Genomic DNA, 10,429 nt, shown 5'->3' on the forward strand with positions numbered 1-10,429 from the left:
ACACTTAAGATCTACCTCTTTTAGCAAATTTCAAGTATACAATACAGTATTATTAACTTTAGCCACAATAATGTACATTAGATGTCTAGAACTTTTTCATCCTGCATAACTGAAACTTTGTATATTTTGACCAACATCTACCCATTTCTCCCACCCCCAGCCTGTGGCAACAACCATTCTACTCCCTGCTTCTAAAAGTTTGACTTTTTTAGATTCCACATATAAGTGAGATCATACAGCATTTGTCTTTCTGTGTCCTTATATAGATATTGTACATATTGTGTAAGGTTTATGCCTAAACATTTCTGTTTTTATGCTAATGTAGATGATGTAGTGTTTTAAATTTCAAATTCCAATTGTTCATTTCTGGCATATAAGAATGCAGCTGAATTTTGTATATTATTAACTTGGTATCCTGAAGCCTTGGTATAATCACTTATTAGTTTCAGGAGGTGGGTTTTTTTCGGGGGGGGGGTCAATTTTTCTACATAGGAAGGCATATCATCATGTACAAACAAAGGCAGTTTTATTTCTTCCCAATATGTATACATTTTATCTCCCTTTCTTGTCTTATTGCATTAGCTATGACTTCCACTACAATGTTGAATAGGAGTAATGAGGGGGAACGTCTTTATCTTGTTCCCTATCTTGGGAGTAAAGCATGCAGTTCCTCATCATTAAGTGTGATGTGAGCTGTAGGATTTTGAAGATGTTCTTTATAAAGTTGAGAAAATTCCCCTTTATTCCTAGTTTGCTGAAAGTTCTTATCATGAATGGGTGCTGGACTTTGTCAAATGCTTTTTCTGAATTTACTGATATAATCATATAGTTTTTCTTCTTTAGCCTATTGATGATGAATATCATTGATTTTTGAATGTCAAACCAGTCTTCTATACATGGAATAAATTTCACTTGATTGTGGTGTATAATTCTTTCTATACAGTCTTGGATTGAATTTGCTAATATTTTGGGAGGATTTTTGCTAATATTTTGAGGGGATTTTTACATCTATGTTTTTACATCTATATTAGTTTATAATTTTCCTTCCTAGGGAGGAAAAGGTCTTTGTCTGGTTTTAATGTTAATACTAGCCTTATAGAATGAATTAGGAAGTGTTATCTCTATTCAATGTTTTGGAAGAGATTGTAGGAAAATGGTATCATTTCTTTAAATGTTTGGTAGAATTCACCAGTGAAATCATCTGAGACTGGTGCTTTCTGTTTTGGAAGGTTATTAACTGTTGATTCAATTTCTTTAATTAGATGTAAACCTATTCAGATAAGCTATTTCTCCTTGTGTGTTTTGGTAGATTGTGCCCTTCAAGGAATTGGTCTATTTCATTTAAGTTATCAAATTTGTGGGCTAATGTTGTTCATAATATTACTTTATTGTCCTTTTAATGTCCATGGGATCAATTGTGATGGCCCGTCTTTCACTTCTGATATTAGTAATTGCTGTTTTCTCTCTTTATTCTTGGTTAGCCTGGCTAGAGTTTTATCTAGTTTATTGATTTTTTTCAAAGAACCAGCTTTGGTTTCATTGATTTTCTCTATTAGTGTCCTGTTTTCTATGTCATTGATTTCTGCCCTATTTTTATTACTTCATTTCTTCTGCATTATTTGCATTAAATTTGCTCTTCCTTTTTTACTTTCCTAAGTTAGAAGCTTAGATTATTGATTTTACATCTTCTCTTCTAGTATATGTGTTCAATGTTGTAAATTTCCCTCTAAGCACTACTTTTGCTGTATCCCACATATTTTGATAAGTTGTATTTTCATTTTCATTTAATTCAAAATATTTTTAAAATTTCTTTTGAGACTTCATCTTACACCCATGTGTTATTTTAAAATATGTTGTTTAATCTCCAAATACCTTGAAGTTTTCTAGTTATCTTTCTGTTTAATTCCATTGTGGTTTAAAAGCATACACTGTATGGTTTTTTAATTCTTTTGAATTTGTTAAGGTGTGCTTTATGGCCCCAAATGTGGTCAGTCGTGGTGAATATTCCATATGAGACTGAGAATGTGTATTGCTGTTGCTGGATGAAGCATTCTATAAATGTCAGCTAGATCCAGTTAATTAATGGTGCTATAAGTTCAATTATTTCCTTACTGATTTTCTGCCTTCTGGATCTGTTAATTTCTGAGAGAGGAGTGTTGACATCTCCAACTATAATAATGAATTTATCTATTTCTCCTTGCAGTTCTATCAGTTTTTGCCTCGTGTATTTTGATGTTCTGTTTTTATGCACATATATATTAAGGATTGTTGTGTCTTAGAGCATTGATCCCATTATGTAATGCTCCTCTTTATCCCTGAAACTTTTTCTTTCTCTGAAATCTGCTTTGTCTGAAATTCATATAGGTACTTTTCTTTTGATTGGTTTTAGCTGGGTATATCATTCTTCATCCATTTACTTTTAATATATCTGTGTCTTTAAAGTAGATTTCTTGTAGACAACATATTGTTGGGTCTTGGTTTTTATTCACTCTGATAGTCTCTGCCTTTAATTGGAGTATTTGGACCATTTACATTTAAAGTCAGTATTAATATAGTGGATTAATATCTACCTTATTTGTAACTGTTCTCTAATCATTGTCCTTTTTCTTTGTTTCTTTTTTGGTTTTCCACCCTTGTTTTACCTTCTTTGGTTTTAATTGTGCATTTTACGATTCCATTTTCTCTCCCCTCCTAGCATATTAATTACACTTTAAAACAAAAAGTTTACATGGTTACCCTAGAGTTTTCAATATACATTCACAACTAATCTAAATCCACTTTCATATAACACTATACTGCTTCACTGGTAGTGTGAGTACCTTATAATAAAAAAATAGTTCTAATTTCTCTCTTGCATGCCTTATAACATTGCTGTCATACATTTCACTTATTCATAAGCTATAATCATCCAATATATTGTTGATATTATTATTCTGAATAAACTTTTTTGTTAGGTCATTTAAGAATAATATGAAAGATTTTATTTTACTTTCATTTATGCATTCTTGAACAATCTTCCTTTCTTTATAAAGCTCCAAGTTTCTGACCTGTATCTTTTCCCTTCTCCCTGAAGAACTTCTTTTAACATTTTTTGCAAAGCAGGTCTACCAGTGACACATTCCCTCAATTTTTGTTTTTTTGTTTATGTGAAAAATTATTTCTCTTTCACCTTTAAAGGAGAATTTCACTTGATATAGAATTCTAAGTTGGTGGGGATTTTTCTCTCGACACTTTAAAATTTCACTCCACTCTCTTCTTGTTTCCATGGTGTCTGACAAGAAATCTGTAATTTTTATCCTTGTTCTTCTAAAAGTAAGGTGTGTTTTCCTCTTGCTTCTTTCAAGATTTTCTCTTTGCCTTTGATCTTTTGCAGTTTGACTATGATATGCTCAGGTGTATTTTTTTTGGCATTTATCCTGCTTGCTGTTTACTGCACTTCCTGGGTCTGTGGTCTGATGTCTGTTAATAATTTTGGAATATTCTTAGCCTTTATTACTTCAAATATTTATTATATTCCTTTCTCTCTTTCTTCTCCTTCTGGTATTTCTGTTACATGTATGTTACACTTTTTGTAGTTGTCCCACAGTTCTTGTATTCTGCTTTCTTTTCAGTCATTTTTTCTCCTTGCTTTTTAGTTTGGGAAGTTTCTATTGCTGTAACTTTAAGCTCACTGATTTCTTTTCTCAGCTGTGTTCAGTCTACTGATGAGTCCATGAAAGACATTCTCTATTTATGTAATAGTTTTTTTAATTTCTAGCATTTCCTTTTGATTGTTTCTTAGAATTTCCACATCTCTGCTTATATTAACCATCTGTTCTTGCATGTTGTCTACTTTTTTTCATTAGAGCTTTTAGCATATTAATCATGGTTATTTTAAATTCCTGGCCTTCTCATTCCAAAATCTCTGCCATATCTGAGTCTGGTTCTGATGCTTGCCCTGTCTCTTCAGACTGTGTTTTTTTGCCTTTTAGCACGCTTAGTAATTGTTGAAAGATGAACGTGATATAGTAGATAAAAGGAGCTAAAGTAAATAGGCCTTTGATGTGAGATTTTAGTCTTATCTGTCAAGGAGTCAGGCTGTGTTTACTGTTTGATGTAGCTGTAGGCATCAGAGGCTAAAGTTTCCCCTAGTGTCCTTGTTTTTGTCTTTTTTCTTGTTTTGAGTTTTCCTAGAGATTTCTTTTTAAAGAGGGTCTGAGCCTTATAGTTCTTTTCATCTGCCATCCCCTGTTATTATACAGGAGCCAGATTGGTGTGGTGAAAAGGTAAGAATGAGGGGAAGGGTTCTGTAGTCCTATGATTATTTCTCAGTCTTTTAGTGAGTTTGTGCTTCTGGGCTGTGACCTTCACAAGTGCTATAGGCTGGAATTGGGTGTTTCTCTTCCCCCACCTGGAAGAATAGAGGAGTCTGGAGTTGGATATTTCCCTTCCCCCAAATTATTTAGGCTCTGGTAAAACTCATATTAGTTAGGCTCCAGTAGTTTCTCTTGAGGGTTGGGCTTTGTTAAGGAGAATAGAACAATCCGGGTGTATTTCAAAATAGTTACTTTTCCCCTCATCCTGCTGGAAGCATGAGAGTATTTTTCTCTGAGAACATGGTAGGGCTCTAAGAGGTAAAACTCATGCAAGTGTTGGGGCTCCCCTAAGGCTGGACCTCCAGGATTTTTTAATCTCTCCAGCTAATCCATGCTCAGGGTCAAACAACTAGCCAATTACCCTTTAAGTCTTTCTAGCCCATACTGGCTTCAGTACAGTTTCTGCCCCCACTGAGCTGTGATTCTCTATATCCACCAAATGTTCCAAATATATTTGAAGAACTGGAGGTGATAGGAACTTACAGAAGTTCACTGTGGCTGGATTGTGCAATGTGACTGGGGGTGGGGGTAGAGGGCAAAGTGGCAAAATGTGAAGCCTTTTGCTCTGAATTAAGGAGTTTGGAATTTATTCTAAGATAAATTAGGAGCCATTGAAGACATTTAAGCAGGTGAGCAACATGATATGAATTGTATTTTAGAAAAATTCTTTACCTTTAAAGTGGAGAATGAATTGGAATAGTGAAACATAGGAGTGAGTTTAACCTTATATTATTGCCACCTCTAATTTCTATTTTTAATTAAATTTGAATTATCCAAGTAATATATGAATCCATTCACCTAAAAAAAGAATGAGTAGCTAAACCTCACTGCTTATACAAAAATTAATTCAAAATAGAGCATAGACTTAAATGTAAAGTGGAAAACTGTAAAAAGTTTTAGAAGTTAACATAGGATAAAAATTTTTGAGACCTAGAGATATACAAAGTGTTTGTAGACATGACACAAAAAGTGAAATCCATAAAATAAAAAATTGATAAATTGGACCTCATCAAAAATGAAACTTTTGCACTGTGAAAATAATGTTAAGAGGATTAAAAAGCAAGGTGCAGATTAAGAGAATATATTTGCAAACCACATGTCTGATAAAGGACTTGTATGTATAATATATAAAGTGGGCTCAAAACTCAACAATAAAAATAACTAAAAAATCCAAATAGAAAATGGGCAAAAGACATGAACAGACATTTCACCAAAGAGGATGAATAATATACATATGGTTAATAAGTACATGAAAAGAGGTTCAACATCATTAGCCATTAAGGCAATGAAAATTAAAACCACAACGTGACTGTATCAATTTACATACAGCAGAAACTAACACAACATTATACTCCAATAAAGATGTAAAAAATAAATAATTAATTTAAACATTAAAAAAAATAAAGTTTTCCCTGAATCTCAAAAAAAAAAAAAACCAACCACAATGTGATATCATCACAGACCTATTAGAAAAGTGCAGATGAAAAATAGTGATAATACTAGATGTTGTTGAGGATACACAGAAACTGGATGTTTAATACATTCCTGGTGGGAATGCCAAATAGTAAAGCCAGTTTGGAAAACATTGTTGCAGTTTCTTATAAAACTAAGCATGCAATTACCATAAAACCAAGCATTTACCTTCCTGGACATTAATCCAGAGAAATGAAGACTTGTGTTCATATAAAAACCTTTGTAAGAATGTTAATAGCAACTTTATTAATAATAGAAAAATACTGGTAACAATTCAAATGCTGTTCAACAGGTGAATGGTTGACCAAACTATTTTACATCCATACCATAGAATACTACTCAGCAATGAAAAGGAATGGACTATTGATACATACAACTAGCTTGATGGACTTCAGGGTTTTTATGCTTAATGAAAAAAGCCAATCTCCAAAAGTTACATACTGTATGCTTCCATTTATATAACATCCTCAAAATGACAAAACTATAGAAATGAAGGACAGATTAGTGGTTGCCAGGAGACAGGGAAGAAGGTGGTGTGTCATAGGAGGTGAATAAGAATACACAGAGGTAACACAAGGGAGTTCCTTTATGGTGCTGGAACAGCTCTGTATCTTGATTGTGGTGAGGATTACACAAAATTATACATGGGAAAAAATTACATAGAACCAACACACACACACACACACACACACACACACACACACACACTCACACACAGATACAAACTTAAAAATGATGAAGACAATAAAGTCTGTGGTCTACTTAACAGTAATGTACCAATGTCAAATTCCTGGTTTTGATAATTGTACTACACTATATAAGACGTCATCATTGAAAGAAGCTGGAGGAAGGGTTCACAGGATTTTATAGACTATTTTTGCAACTTCTTACTTCAAAATTAAAAGATTTTTTAAAAAAAGAATTAAGACATTACAGATAAGTCTAAAATCCCTTTTGGTCACTATCCCTGACTACATTCACTTCTTCCCCACCCTAGAAGCCACTAATGCTGTGAGTTTAGTATGTATCCTTCCATAATTCTTTTTTTATGCACACATATGTGTACTCATAAAAATATATGTAAATATATAGTATTTTGTGTGCTTTTTTCTACATAAATGTTATATGGTGTGTGTGATTCTGTAACCTGTTTTTTTTCACTGAATTTTACATTTTTAAGATATTTTCTTATTGATACATATAGCTTTAATTAATTTATTGTGACTGCTTTATGACATTCTATTGAATATATAATTTTTTGTTTAACTATTTCTGTATTGTTGGACCTTCAAGCTGTTTTCAAATTTTTGCAGTGTTGTAGAAAATATTCTTGTACATGTCTCCCAATGTGTTTTCTCCAAGGAAGAAATGGAATTGGTGTGTCACAGGTTATTAACATTTTCAATTTTAATAGAACTGCCAGTTTATATATGCTGATTGGCTCTACCAATTTATACTCCCACCATTTTCCTATACTCTTGATAAAATTAGATCTTATCTTCAAAATATAACCTATATAAAATCAATCCACCTATGGCAGTCCCAGCATGGAGTCATGTCCAAATAAGCATTTGTCTAAAATCCAAAAAGAAATGTAAAAAAATTACCTTTGTGTGTTGCCTTTCAAAACACACGGCAAACTATCTTTTAAAAAATAATTTTCACCCATTTACTTCCCCAAATTCCCACTTATTATGGCATAGCAGATACTCTAATCTCTTTCTGCCTCTCTCAGAATTACCTAAAACAGTCATATCTAGCCCAGGTTAATATTTTCTTCTTTTAGTAATTGTCTACCCTTTCCAATGTAAGTCAAACAAATCCTGGCATGTTTCATTTCTCTTAACCATTATCCTGATCTTTGGAACAAAGTCCAGGAACAGAGTGTGCAAGGACAAAATTCTCTTTGGTGGATGTATGAGAAGTAGAGGTTGTAAATATTTTTATTTTAAGTCTTTTCTTATCTTACACGCTTATGTAAAATGCAAGATTAGTTTTAAGTTTGAACTTTAAGCAAGAAGAATGTATTCCCACAAGTGGAGTTTAAAAATTCCTCCCCTAGGTACACAGTACACAGAGAAAAAGAAAAAGAAAACAGCTTTCAGGGAGAAAACAGATAAGAAGTGCTCAGATCAGAACAGTTGCAGCAAGAAGTATTAATAAAACACTTTCTAGTTATGATTACTCTACTCATACAGTTTCTGTTTCAATTATTCTGAGCCCTTCAGCAGGGCTTTAAACATTCCCATGATTGGTTAACAGATATTTCTAGAGTTCCTGCTGTGTGCAAAGTCCAATATTGTCTAGTTTGTGAGAAAGGTGGAGCAAGTGAAGATTAGGAGATATGGTGTCTGCTCTTAGGGACTTTTTAATTTAGTTTCAGAGTGTCATTGTGGTTAAGACACACAAACTGAGGTCAAACTGCATGGGTGACATGACTTCACCACCTATTTGTGTGATCTTGGGTAAGTTGTTTTAGCTCTCTGAGTCTCAATTTCCTAATTTATTCAAGTAATAATCATACCTATCTCATAGATCTGTTCCTGATATATCTTACATGAAGGGAAAATAAAAACATATCTTTTCTCTGATTCTCACTCACTTCTCTATCAGGGACATGCAAGTCAAAACCACAGTGTGATACCACTTCACATCCACTTGGATGGCCATAATGAATATTTTTAATGGAAAATAACAAGTGTTGGGAGTTCCCTGGTGGTGCAGTGGTTAAGAATCCGCCTGCCAATGCAGGGGACACGGGTTCTATCCCTGGACCAGGAAGATCCCACATGTCATGGAGAAACTAAGCCCATGCACCACAACTACTGAGCCTGCGTACTGCAACTACTGAAGCCCATGCACCTAGAGCCCGTGCTCTGCAACAAGAGAAGCCACTGCAATGAGAAGCCTGCACACCACAACCAAGAGTAGCCCCTGCGCAGCAATGAAAGACCCAACGCAGCCAAAAATAAATAAGAAAAAAAAGAAAATAATAAGTGTTGGCAAGGCTATGGAGAAATTGGAACCGTTATACATTGCTGATGAGAACATAAAATGGTTCAGCTGCTGTGGAGAACAGTTTGACAATTCCTCAAAATGTTAAACATAGAATTGCCATATAGCACAGCAATTGCATTCCTAAGTATACACAAAAGAAGTGAAAACATGTTTTCAAACAAAAAGTTGTACATGAAAGTTCATAGGATTCTTTTCTAAATTTAATTAATTAACTAATTAATTTTGGCTGCGTTGGGTCTTCGTTGCTTGTACATATGTGTGTGTGTGTGTGTTTGTGTGTGTGTGTGTGTGTGTTCCATGGTAATCCTACAGTAGAAATTCCGGCTAAATGCTAAGAGTAAGTAAAAGTGTTGGAGAAACAAGAACAGCATGAACAGGTGACATCCTATGACAATATGTGTTTTTGCAAGGGCAGTCAGACACAATGCTGTCCAGAAGATCTCCTGAGGTAGTTTGTGGTTAAGCAGCAGAAAAATGTCCCCTGCTTCCTGGGGTGACTGGAGTGATGTTTCCTTGCAAAAATCCTGCCATCTATATCTCTGCAAAGTGTGCTGTTGGTTTCACTTTGGATTCCAAGGGAGAGGGGCTTTTCCTGGCAAATGCAACTTAAAATGTTTCTCTCAGTGTCATGTTATACAGAAAACACTAACCCCACAGAGAGGATTAGCCACACACACACAAACACACACACACACACAAACCAGAGGAAAAAAGTACTACATGAGCACAGGCCAGGACACTAAAGTCAAAGAGACAGAGCCACAGCCTCACACAACCATTGCTCACGTTGTACAGAGCATTACTAGAGGGAAGCAAAGTCTTCCACAGAAACCTCCTGTACCACTTTTAGGAATGGCTTCCTTTGGCTTGGCCTGGGGCCACTCTACCAGTGGATTATTTCATAGTAGCCTTTATAGGTAATACCTAGATTTTCAGACTCCCCCAATTCATTGGATTGAGTCTTAGGAGCTCTTTCTGATGTGTGTCTGATTCAAATTGTGTTTTAGGAAAACATGGAATCAAGGAAGAGTATGATGGTAAAGTACCAAGTGCAAAGCTCCTTTACAAACTTCCGATAGTGTCAGAACTCATATCTAAGGAATATAGGAACACCTTTCAATTCCTAGTCCCTTCCCACCACTCAAACATTCCTTATGGAGAACAGAGACCCAGTGCGACTTCAGTCCCAGGAGCAGCTCTAGAGAAAACTAAGCTGGAGAAATTCACCTTATCTCAGACCAACTCTAACTCCCTGAATTTTGTTTAAATCAAAGCTAGTCAATTAGAAGGGGTAAGGTAGTTAGTGTTCCATAGTGTTTAAGGTTTTCCTTGAAGCAGTAGTAAAGGTCCTTGACTTATTACTTAACTGTTTATGTCAGTAAGGGTGCATCAGAGAACCCCCTGTTGTAATTAAATTACATCACTACTAAGGAGCCCATAAGACTGTGGGCTGGTTCAAGGACCATCATGAGGTGCAGATACTGAGAGCCACTGACAACTTTTTAGAAGTGCAGCTTAAAGCAACCAGCAGTAATAACAGACAAAAACTTCTGTTGATGAGAGTCACCTGTGAGGGCAGCAGC

This window comes from Orcinus orca, chromosome X (assembly GCF_937001465.1).
Source record: "Orcinus orca chromosome X, mOrcOrc1.1, whole genome shotgun sequence".
In the NCBI taxonomy this organism is placed as follows: Eukaryota; Metazoa; Chordata; class Mammalia; order Artiodactyla; family Delphinidae; genus Orcinus; species Orcinus orca.